The sequence below is a fragment of the Neolamprologus brichardi genome, chromosome 23, assembly GCF_056152115.1.
Source record: "Neolamprologus brichardi isolate AB-2024 chromosome 23, ASM5615211v1, whole genome shotgun sequence".
NCBI classification, from domain to species: Eukaryota; Metazoa; Chordata; class Actinopteri; order Cichliformes; family Cichlidae; genus Neolamprologus; species Neolamprologus brichardi.
Window position 1 is genome coordinate 24,362,501 of NC_142125.1, and position 13,359 is coordinate 24,375,859.

Below are 13,359 nucleotides of genomic sequence, written 5' to 3' on the forward strand. Positions count from 1 at the left end.
AGCTCTAACAATCTAATGTTGCTGTCTACTGATCTTTTGGTGATTCAGAATTTGTTTAAAATATTCAGAATGTCCCAAGGACTTATCCTAATTTAGTGTATGTGTGTGTAAGCGTGTTTGCATTTAGCCCGCTGCACTCAAGGCATTTCTTACACTTTATCAGTCCGGACTATCGCCGAACGAAGCTTATGACCTTCAAAAGACCGAGTGCCAACTCATTATAAGCACATTTGCAAGATATATATAAAAATGATTAAAACCACTCATTCTAATAAAAGACATAAAAAACAAATTAGCCATTTCTAATTCTAACATGTGTCCATTCAATTAAGCTAGAAAATTAAAAGAAAAGGTTAGTGACCTCATATCTTAGAAAGTATCAGACTTTCTCCTGTCCAGTGTCGTTGCTCCAGTCTTGTTATTCTGTGTTAGGGAATGAAATCAATTTAATTGTCATGTTAGATCTGTTCAACACCTGGCTCCGCCCAGAGCCTGCGTCTTCACAATCGTCTACAAACAAAACCTGTATTATTATGAACTTCACTTCAACATGAACTTGTTGACTACTTTTGACACCTGTAGATAGAAGATTAACATGGGGTTATAACAATCACTGTAATACAAATGTTAATATGTCAATAGCTTCAATAAATGTTCAATGCAATGCTTGTTATATGATTCTGATGTAACAATAATGCTGATGCTAAAATAACAGTAAAACACACCCTTTTTATCCCTTACTGACCACAGCAGGGGCCTCTATGTTTTGATTCAGCCATGAAGCTCACCTGATTCATCACTGAGCCCCACCGTCACTGGCATCTGACAGGGTGGTGCTGCATATTCTTCCTTTAATGTCACTATTTTCAATCTGTTAATTAGAGTGCTTAAACATGAAGTAGACTACATCCACTACAAGTCAATACAACTGTGAATGTGGCCAATTATCAATCTATTACCAATTAATAACAAAAAATAGCTTTTATTTTATGCATGCTTTTAGTCAACCACTCACCCACAGGATCTCCAATCCCAGAAAATTCCTTCTCCTCATTTAATAAGTCTGTCCTCCTTCCATGCCCTGGTAACTGGTCCATCCAGAGCTGTATCATTATGAAATATACATACAACAAGCCAAACCACACCTTGGTCACACCAACCCTTTTCCGCCCTGAAGATGTCCAACGCCATCTTAGTCTGGACTGTCAAAGGTGATTTTAACGCTGATTGTTCCGACAATCCATTTATAACATTTCCTGGTCAGATTAGCCAATCCCTGCACACTGAAATAAACATATTCAACATGGTCAACATTTTTCCTGCGTGTTTTTCACCATCTTATTTATTCCAACGCTCCATCCTTATGTGGTTTGCTACATTATGTTTATCTAGAACTCCACTCTGTCTCTAAATGTTTGAAGAATTTTTCATGTTTGGGGTCAAGTTTTAAGAATTTGACCATACGTGAAATTAATGGTGTTATTGTAACATGGTAGACTAGTGTGCCTGTGTTAATTCAGCTCCATATTATTGTGTGAAGTTGCACTGGGTTGGGAGTGGTTTTTTGTGCGTGTGTCACATTTTTGGTTAGCCAATGGCTGGAATGGGGTTGGACTAATTAGAGGCAGGTGTACTTGATTGCACTGATACACTGGTCTACTTATAGCCCACACTACAAACACTGCTGTGTCATTTTGTCTCTCTGTGCATGTATGTAATGTGATAATCTGATATGTTTGGGATGGATGGGTTTTGTGCTATGAATTTTATACTGAAGGTGTCATTTTGTCTCTCTGTGCAGGCCAGGGCCTATTATATGCCACAGCCTAAAGGCAGCAGAGTTGCACAGGTTGGAGTGATCACTGGCTATATGCTTGCAGGGTAGTGGGTCTCCAAGGACAACTTCTACCCCTGTTAAAGGCAACATGTGGAGTGCAACTGGCCGTGTGGCATAGCTGGCTCTGGCCTTGGGACTGTGTGTTTTTATTTGATTCATGAATGGGACACTGGACTGTTTTATCTTTTATCTCTTGATATTTTTTGTCACTAAATTATCTTTTAGAATTTTATTGACTGTCATCGTTTTGCCCACGACTGAGACGGTTGGTCAGACCTAAAATCTTTCTTTGGGTGTGTTACATTATCACCCCCATCGGGGCTTACCTTTCCCACTTCTGATGATATTCCTCCCTATTCTTTGCAAGTACCCGCTTTTGGTGGCGAGAAACTGTTGGTGTGGTCAAGTGGGCGCTGTAAAAACAAAAGCTCAGGACAGAACAGTTATCAGTCATGTACTTCATACAAAATTAGCATATATTCAATTTCATATTGATCCTCTGAGTGTAATGGTACATTTTAATTTTAATTTATCAAAGCTAAACACAATAATTTTTCTTTATTTTGCTCTTGTTCTTGTGCAACACCACATCTCAGCACATGCCCCTGTCAGTTCTATCTTACTTTTCTAAATTATTGACTATTTCAATGGAGAACCTAAATGACGTGGACCAAGGTTTGTCATTACATATCTCTATTTTGAATGTGACAAGTCTATCATTCCCCTGTTATTCATAGGTATCAATAGAGTTTTTTCTTGCTTTTTCTATCAAAATTGATTGACTTTTTACAGTGGCCCGCTATGGTTAATAATAACATGTTCAGTCATGAGTGAAATCAAAGCTTCTCTTCACTTTAGCATTTAACATTCCCAACAATATAATGTGCTGCATTAATCGAAACACAGCTAATAAAACACAATTTTCTTGTGTGTTAGCAAAATTAGCAACCAAAGGGTTAAGTCTGCAGTTCACACTCATGTGAAGCTACAGCCTCCCCCCCCCTAGTCTCTGTCCTCCTACTCCTGCAAAAACAAAACAAAGCGAGACAAAACATCCACCCTTCTTTTACAAGCTGGGTGAATTGTTTGTAGACATGTACTAATCCTAAAGTCGGTATCGTTTTTGTCTCAGTGTCAAGTCAGTTTAAACATTTAGTCGTCAGTCCATCACAGTCCAGTCACATGCATACATTCACACACATTCATACCAGATATTGCTGATAATGGAGTCTCACACGCAACCTAATTAAGTCTCCATCACCAGCAAGATGACGTCATCATTTTAAAAGAAAAACAGTTCCTTGTTTTTTGGACTGGATTGACTCGCTGCAATCCTTTTAGGCTCAGGACTTCTCATGTGATCAATGTCCCATATAAGTGAATTTCTCCAGAGCCCATTATAATCATGGAGAAAAATACTTTGCGACTGTTTTCAGTAAGAATATTTTATAGCGCTTTAAAGTTCAATCTCTCAGGCCTGGATTAAAGAGCTGATTTGTTAAATCAGGAACTCACAAAATACCAAAATATCACCACCGGTGGATCACTCCTCTCAGATGTTCTTATTTCAGTGCACTGTAACAAAAGCAAAGACAAACGTAACCAATAAAATACTCATATAATAACAAATACTGGGGCCCGTTGGAAACATGTCCAAGCATAAAACCATCTTTCTCTCTCTTAGAGAAAGAAAACAATCCAAACCTCACTGATAAAATCAACCTAGTGTTCAGCAAAACCCAAAATCAACCAAAACTTCACCAGAAAGTTTTTCTCTGTCCAGGGACAATATTGTGTAAGCATACAGGTACCGTAACTTCTTTTTGCACTGACAAAAACGTGTTGGACTTATTTCAGTCAATAGTGGACACTAGTTGCACACAAATGTTTTGCTTTGGTAGAAACTTAAACAACTGAGTTAAATCAACACAACCTTTTCATATTCAGTAAACCTGTACATTTTGAGTTCATATTACATGATTAAGACATGTTCAGATGGAGTAAGTTAAGCTCCTGGAATATTTTAATCCTTCACAATTCTGTCATTTTATTTCAACACTATTCAATAATTTTTATCCAAATTCTACTTGGTCCCTTAAATACTACATGTTGTCTTCATATTGCATACGGTTCAACAAAGTCTAAATTCTGGTTACCATAAAAATTGAATGGGTCTACAACAACTACCATCCTCCTATCTTTATCCTAATTGCACGAGGGCTGGGAAATAACTCTAAAGTGATAGGTTACGAGGCAGGGTGCACCCCGAACAGGTCACCAGTCTATCACCTAGAAACAAACAACCATTTACACTTACATTCACCGATAATTTAGAATCATCAATTAACCTAACTCTAATAGCTTCATGACTTTTCACTGTGGCAGGAAACCAGAATGCCCAGAGAGAAACCACTGCAAACTAGCCAGACTGTGGACTTGCACCCAGGACCTTCTTACTGTGGAGCAACAGCACTCACCAGCATGCCAACAATGTAGGAAATACAGGGAAGCTATGATTTCCTGTTGAATTTTGTACAGATCTTTAAAGCCTGAGGCAATTGTGTTAAATACCTGTGGGATGCTTACATAAATCCAAGGGCTGGCCCCCTTTTCTTTTTTTCTTTTCTTTTATTTATTTATTTTTTTTCAGTGTGTTCCTCCTTCAATTAAATCTCAATCACAAACATGTGACTCTCCGAAATAAGGCTCACACCGTTAATTCATCATTTTCACTCTGTACCACTGCTCCTTATCAGGCTGTGTGAAGCACAGTAAACAATTCAGTCGAGGCCTTGAGCCATAAACAGACATCACTCACAGACATTGTTTTCATAACCAAACTGCTTTCGACCCTGTCCCCTAAATCTGCACAAATGCCCTCTGGGTGACATGAAATGCATTTAACCAATAAACAATCAATGGCTTCTTGTTGTTGTAACAGATTCTGTATTTGGACGTTTGTGTGCAGCATTTTGCGTATCAGCATAGCATTTGTTAGTAAAGCATTCTTCATTGCAGCAGCGTGTGTGTATCACTCTTCATTGCACAAACATGTATATTTATGTGTGTATGTGTGTGTGTGTGGATCACTTCTCAGTGAATTGAATCAGCATTTTGATTTGTGTGCGTGCGTGTGTGTCATTTCTCAGTCAATCAACAAGTGCATATGTGTTCATATGTGTGTTTCTCTTGCTTCTGAGTCAGTGTATGTAGATGTGTGTGTTTGTGTGTGTGTTTGTGTTCATCACTTTCCTGTTCTGGTGTTCTGGGTAAACCACGGCCTGAAGCGTGCTCTGGGGTCCTGCTCTCCTCCTTTTCAGTCCGTTTGGGTCCATTGGTGCTGCTGCCCAAAGTTCTCTCCATACTGGTTCTGGCCCCAATTGAGGCGGTCCTTTTCTCCAGTGTCCTGCATCTTCTCCTTGTCCAGCTTCTCCTTAACTTGACCCTTTTTGCTTCTGTAGGTCCTTCAGGGTTTGCTCCTGCTGTTGGAGCTTCTCGTCAGGTTTGGCAACCTCCTGCTCCAGCAAGCTCCGGGCTGATTTCAACATCTGTCCTGTATCTGGGACTCTAAGCCTGACTGATGGGTTCGATTAGCAGCCAGCTCCTCCTGAGGCATGCTCAGTTTCTGCTCTGATGTCTTGAGCTCTCACTGAGGGCAGAAACCTCAGAGTCTTTTCCGTACACGTCAGATTGAAGTTTATTGATGTTTTCCTTGCTTTGCTCCACGGCCTTCTGCAGCTCTGCTGTTCGGCTCTTCTCAGAGGTCAGCTCCTGACCGAGCCCCGACACCTGTGCCTTCAGCTTATGTTCTTCTGCTGCTTTTGTCCAATCTGAGGTGCCTTCTGACCTCAGTTACTCCTCGTGTCTCTGGCACGCCCTTTTTGCTGCCCGATCCTCCGTGTTGGTCCATCACTGTCCTGCACAGTTTTAATGCAGAGTTGTTAAGGTCAGCATTCTTTTGCTCGGCCTCACTTTTCATCCGGGCTTAATAGGCGTCTCGTCACAGCTCTGTCAGCTGAAGCTGTCTGGAAATCTCCCCCGTGTAGTGAAACGGGCCTTGGATTTAACGTTCTCCGTCTCCGCTGCATGAGATCTCTTTCCTGCAGCACTGTTGACATTCTCAGGCTGTTGTTGTGAGTCCAGCTGCTGTAGCATTTGGTCAGGGTCACATCAAAGATGGTAGAAGGGAGAGCAAAGATGGTAGAGGGGAGAGCAGGAGTCCAGGTCAGCCTCGGCTTTCCGGGCCGACAAAGCAGCCTGTAATTAAGCATAAAGAGAAAAAACAAAAACAAAACAAAAACAGACGAACAGGAAAATGATGTTGTTTGAAAATAATGTTGTTTTGGCTGTGTTATTCAGAGAGGGGCCAGGCCCTGTGTCAGCCTTCTCCCCCCCTTTTTTTTGTTTTTTCTCACTATATAATCAACTCATAACCCACCAAGTTGACAGGACAACACAGGTACACGTTAAAATTCTTAAGATCATGTTTAATAATTCAAAAAAGGAATTTTATTTCATTCAGTAATCTCTTGTATTATTCAATCAGAAAAAAAACATGTCACAATTCGACTCTTTTAACCACTAAATTTATTATTTCATCACTGGTTTGTGATTTACCAGTGTCTGTCATTTTGAAGTCAAGTTGTTGTCCTGCAACCCAGAGAGTTTAATTGTTAGTAGTGGATAGACTTTATCATTTAACATCAGGTGTATGTTAAGTTTCGCTGCTTTAAACTTGCTGGAAAATCTTCACGTGTTCATGAATGTAAGCTGTTTCTTCATTGCGTGTATGTGCGTTTGTAGGTGGGTTATTTTAACTTTTTTCTCAAACAAGGCATTTCTCTAATTGTGTATGTTTTTAATTTTGTTTCCCAAATTTTGATTTCCCACCTTAAATAACAGCATTCCATGTCTTCAGCCAGGAATTAGAGCTTGCTTGTGAGATTCAGGGACACATGGTGCCAAAAACAATTCAGTGAAAAACTTGCCTGAAAATTTCCAGTGATGGTAGCCGATAACTGGAGGAGAAGATATCCTTTAAGCTTCTTTTTCGGGTGGGGACAAAGTGAGAGGTCAGACTGTAAAATTTTGAGCCAGAGCTTGGCATGTGTGTCGTCCCAATTTTATTAATCTATCCTTTTGCCGCTGTACTCAGGTCTCCTGGTTGAGAGAAATCCACCTGTATTAAGAGACTAAAACATTCATTTACTATTTTTCTTACAACATCCATTTAATTCATCCACCTAGATTTTACTCTCTCTCTTGGTGCATAGTTCACACAGTCAGGCAGCTGCCTTTTATGGGCATGCAAGTTTCCGGTCACTTACCCCCAGCAGCTGCGAAGCCATCTCTCCCATATCAAAACTCAGCCAAACATTAAACATTCACCGTAGTCATTCAAAACTTTATTTGTAATATTATAATCAGCAAAATCAGCGTTTTAATTACAGGCATGTATCATTGTTTGCAAATTATACTTGTAAAACTCAATAACACGCTAAACAGGAAGTCCTCTGTGGGCTTCACAGCAGCCACCTCATTTGCATGTTCACACACCGTCTAAAAATAGCTCGCAGCGCTGCAGCGCGCTGTCGTCACACACAGCCTCGTTTCACACTCAACTCTCTATTATTTTACAAAGACGTCTTTTATTTACAATCACTCTCAGGCCTGAAAGTTTTAGCGCCTACAGAATTTTGACAAATTTAAGATAACGGATTCAACCGAAGAAAGTCCAACTTTTTTGTAATCAATTAACCAGTATCAGACTCTAACTGTATCTGGCCTCATCTCTAAAGTCCCTACCTCAATTTAAAGTGTCCAAAAAAGCGCAGATACTGTTCAACACGGTAAGGAGACTCTAACTCCTAGTTATTCTGGAGTGCCCCAAGCTCCACAGTGACCAACTGACTATCCCTCAAAGAGGACAAGGCCTAGGCGTCCCTGGCCTTGGCAAGCGTTACCTCTGAGCACTGCGCCTCCTAGTGGACTCTAACCACCGTTCTAACAAAATTTATAATAGTTTTAAACAACAGACAACACCCAAAAACAAGAGTATGACTGATGCAGATGCAACGTTATCGACATTTGAGACTCTCACTCGCAAAATGACCAACAGAAATGCAATCTTTAGACTAATTGAGACTCTAACTCACAAAATGACCAATTCCCTATCCATCTACCTGAGACTCTAACTCAGTATTATTTTCCTTTACCTTGGGACTCTAACCCAATATTATTACCTTTACCTGAGACTCTAACTCAGTATTATTACTTGTAACCTTACTTCAAATTTCAACACTCATGAGATTTTTTCCTCAAAATCAAAACAAACACTCACCGGCAACTTTTACTGAATAGACATTTAATTTCATCGTCCAATTCAGCACACTTCGGATAAAATCAACAGGCCTGTGCCTACCTCTTTTATAAAGGCGCCTGTCCACTCAGTTCGATTGCCGGATAATGTCTGCCCGTCTGACCACCTCGGACCGTCCAAGCCTCCAAAACTTCCATCCCAATACCACAGGACGAGCCCCCAAAACTGTTACGGATTCAAATATTGGGAATGGACACAAGAGGAAAACCAAAATAACCACACTGGTCCGGCCGGGTCAAGTCAAACGATGATTTAATGAACACACGCGTGGGAGATGGACACCATACACAGACAGCATCAGATCTCAAAATGGTGGAGCCTTGATCAAACTCTTATAGCCTCTAGTGGCCCCCTCCTAATCATCAGAGCCTAAACATTCTTTCTCACACAGCGCCTAAGCTACGACCTTGGCTCCCTGTTTATCTGCTCCTGATGAAATGGGGCAGTATGCTCTGTTCTCTTCTAATCAGACAAATGAGACGATGACTTTCGTGTGTGTGTGTGTGTGTGTGTGTGTGTGTGTGTGTGTGTGTGTGTGTGTGTATATATATGTGTGTGTGTGTGTGTATATATATATATATATATATATATATATATATATATATATATATATATATATACAGAGAGTGCAGAATTATTAGGCAAATGAGTATTTTGTCCACATCATCCTCTTCATGCATGTTGTCTTACTCCAAGCTGTATAGGCTCGAAAGCCTACTACCAATTAAGCATATTAGGTGATGTGCATCTCTGTAATGAGAAGGGGTGTGGTCTAATGACATCAACACCCTATATCAGGTGTGCATAATTATTAGGCAACTTCCTTTCCTTTGGCAAAATGGGTCAAAAGAAGGACTTGACAGGCTCAGAAAAGTCAAAAATAGTGAGATATCTTGCAGAGGGATGCAGCAGTCTCAAAATTGCAAAGCTTCTGAAGCGTGATCATCGAACAATCAAGCGTTTCATTCAAAATAGTCAACAGGGTCGCAAGAAGCGTGTGAAAAAACCAAGGCGCAAAATAACTGCCCATGAACTGAGAAAAGTCAAGCGTGCAGCTGCCAAGATGCCACTTGCCACTAGTTTGGCCATATTTCAGAGCTGCAACATCACTGGAGTGCCCAAAAGCACAAAGTGTGCAATACTCAGAGACATGGCCAAGGTAAGAAAGGCTGAAAGACGACCACCACTGAACAAGACACACAAGCTGAAACGTCAAGACTGGGCCAAGAAATATCTCAAGACTGATTTTTCTAAGGTTTTATGCACTGATGAAATGAGAGTGAGTCTTGAGGGGCCAGATGGATGGGCCCGTGGCTGGATTGGTAAAGGGCAGAGAGGTCCAGTCCGACTCAGACGCCAGCAAGGTGGAGGTGGAGTATTGGTTTGGGCTGGTATCATCAAAGATGAGCTTGTGGGGCCTTTTCGGGTTGAGGATGGAGTCAAGCTCAACTCCCAGTCCTACTGCCAGTTTCTGGAAGACACCTTCTTCAAGCAGTGATACAGGAAGAAGTCTGCATCCTTCAAGAAAAACATGATTTTCATGCAGGACAATGCTCCATCACACGCGTCCAAGTACTCCACAGCGTGGCTGGCAAGAAAGGGTATAAAAGAAGAAAAACTAATGACATGGCCTCCTTGTTCACCTGATCTGAACCCCATTGAGAACCTGTGGTCCATCATCAAATGTGAGATTTACAAGGAGGGAAAACAGTACACCTCTCTGAACAGTGTCTGGGAGGCTGTGGTTGCTGCTGCACGCAATGTTGATGGTGAACAGATCACAACACTGACAGAATCCATGGATGGCAGGCTTTTGAGGGTCCTTGCAAAGAAAGGTGGCTATATTGGTCGCTGATTTGTTTTTGTTTTGTTTTTGAATGTCAAAAATGTATATTTGTGAATGTGGAGATGTTATATTGGTTTCACTGGTAAAAATAAATAATTGAAATGGGTATATATTTGTTTTTTGTTAAGTTGCCTAATATTTATGCACAGTAATAGTCACCTGCACACACAGATATCCCCCTAAAATAGCTAAAACTAAAAACAAACTAAAAACTACTTCCAAAAACATTCAGCTTTGATATTAATGAGTTTTTTGGGTTCATTGAGAACATGGTTGTTGTTGTTCAATAATAAAATTATTCCTCAAAAATACAACTTGCCTAATAATTCTGCACTCCCTGTGGTTACACCTTGCTTAGTACTGGGTTGGACCCCCTTTTGCCTTCAGAGCCATCTTAATTCCTAGGCACAGATTCAACAAGGTCCTGGAAACATTCCTCAGAGATTTTGGTCCATGTTGACATGACAGTTTTACAAATTTGTCAGCTGCACATCCATGATGTGAATCTCTGGTTCCACCAAAAGTGCTTTGTTGGATTGAGATCTGGTGACTGTGGGTACAGTGAACTCATTGTCATGTTCAAGAAACTAGTTTGAGATGATTTTGAGTTTTGTGACACGGTGTGTTATACTGCTGGAAGCAAGATGCTACACTGTGGTCATAAAGGGATTAACATGGTCAACAACAATACTCAGGCAGGCTGTGGTGTTGCTCAGTTTGGCTCAAAGTGTGCCATGCATTTATGTTGTCTACACCAAATTGTTACCCTTCCATCTGAATGATGTAGTAAAAATGAGACCAGACAATACTTTTCCAACATTCTGGTTACTCTGTGTTAATTGCAGCCTCAGTTTGCTGTTTAAATGGAGTGGTACTTATGCTTTTCTACTCTTGTTGAGCACTGAAAGTATTTTCTTACTACAAGTCTCATTCACCCATTCACACATTAATACAAGCATTTTTGTCTGTGTTTAAGCACTTTTAACTTTAATTTAACCGATTAACGCAGCCTTGGATTCGGTATCTGAGAACTAGAGTCTGTGTTAGCAGATGAACTGCTCCATCTCCTGAGCCACCCGGTGTGGTCTTCTGCTGCTATAGCCCACCTATAGCCCTTCAGAGATGCCCTTCTGCATTCCTTGGTTGGTGTATCAAGTGAAAACTAAATGATTTTATTGAACAGAGATTCATTTTTTGTCATTCTTTAATGACAACAGGACTGTAACCATTTCCCCATTATCTATTAATACAAATATTATTTATCTACCAACTGGCTTTAATCTACTACGCCTGTTACAATGACTTAGTCATCACTTTAAGCTCTTAATTACCATTGTTTTAACTCTGTATTTAGGCTTTTAAAAATGTCTTTTATTGGCTAATTATTTTGTATTAACTATTTAATTCATTTAACACTATTTTTTAACTCAACATTTTTAAGCCATTTGTCTTCTTTCTGTTGGATTTATTTGTCTTTGATCGGTTGAATATCTGTAGAAAAGACTTTCCACAGTGAGTACACCACTGCAGTTAAGAGCATGGAAACTGAATTTCAGCTCTGTGAGGGCGTGCCTGTTTGTGTTGTGGTGCCCCAACGCCTTTGGCTCGGCTGCTCCGTCTGAAACTGTAAATCTTACAACTACACATGCTGTGATTTGTGTAAATAAACCAAATCCCACCGACAGACTCAGGAGGAATGTGTTCAAGTCCAACTGTGGCAACAGTTTGCAAGACTGAGGAAAATATGCACATTAACCCACCAGGTCTGGAGGTCACAAAACAGAAATCGGCCTCGGCTCACACCGATCAGGGGCTCAGTGGAAAAGCCGGGCTGTAAAGTAACACATGTTTGGTTTGTCTTCTGAAGGCCTACCTGTTGTCATGAGTCAGGAAACTTAAGTCAGTGAGAAAAAGGTAGAGCTGTGTATGTTAAACCTGGAGTGAAAGCTGAGTAAATAAGCTAAGAGCGATCAAACAGGGGCAGGGATAGCTTTCTCACGCTCAGACTGAGGTGAGGCGCTCCTTTATCAGCACAGAAATGCCTCCAGCCTGGTTTCCTCTTTTTGCACTGTGCCTTAGAGTTAGCTTAACACCATTAATGGAGACGTTTGGAGTGGAAATGTGGGACAATATCACATCTACAAAAATATATATATTCTTAAGAAATAAAAGGAAATAATTAAATTTTCAGATAGTGAAATTTTCAAATATGTGATTACAGGCATGATAGTTGTATCACTGGCTTTGTTTCTGTCTCACTATGGGTACTTATACAGGAACTGTTTTATAGCTTTCTAATAAGGGTCATCCTTTGTAGCTTTCTTAGAGGGTACTTTGCCTGACAACAAGCAAGCAGGGTGGTAAAAACACAAAATAAAGACTTGTAATGACATCCTACAGCAGACTGATGCTGGTAGTGTTAGTATAACATCTGGAGCGGAGGCTATCGGCAGCTGGCCCTCAGCACTCTCAGTCCTGAGTTGCCTTTATCGCCCATCCCATCCCTGTTATGCTGATGTGTGTCCCAAGGGCTCGAGGTCAGGGACTGTTTTGTGTTGCTGGATGTCGGCTTTCTCAGGGTGTCCCGAGCCATCCCCACCTCCTACTCGAGATCTTTTCATCCTGGACTGTTGCTCTGTCTGCTGCCATAAAGTTGATTTTAATTCAACTTTTCTAGCCAGTTATCTGGGAAGAGTCAGAGCTGAAACTGTTATACGAAAGTCTGGACTTTACCCAGGAAAGCATTTGTATACAGACTGATGTTTGGGTTGAAGAAATGCAGCTTGGTGCACCAGACTTGGGGTCTTGCTGTTTCTGGTTCATGAAAAGAAATGAGAGGGGAATAAAACAAAAACTGAGTTTAAGCCCACCTGAAACCCAAATCATCATTTCAGAGGCACTTTTAAGACATAAATGAAGCAGTGTGGCACAGGAAATAAAAAAACATGTCTGTATAATCATTACTCACCTTCTTCTTTCCGCTTGTCCACGTTTGATTTTCCTCTGCAGCTTTTCTTTAAATGTTTTCCTTACCTCTAGCGCCCTCTTGTGGCTCTTTACCTAACACTAGGTTTTTCCCTCTCTTATCTGCTCCTCCCGAGAAACGATGACAATGTATTAACAGCAATGACTGTGCAAAAAGACCAATCTATAAATGATTAACAAAAACAGAAATAAATGTAAGGGCCAAGGATAGGTCACGAATCACCTGGTGTTTATTTGCCACTGTCAGTCATTGCTGTATGGGTATAAAGATTTTCTTTTTTTTGTAAATCTGCTATATGTGTATCAGATTGT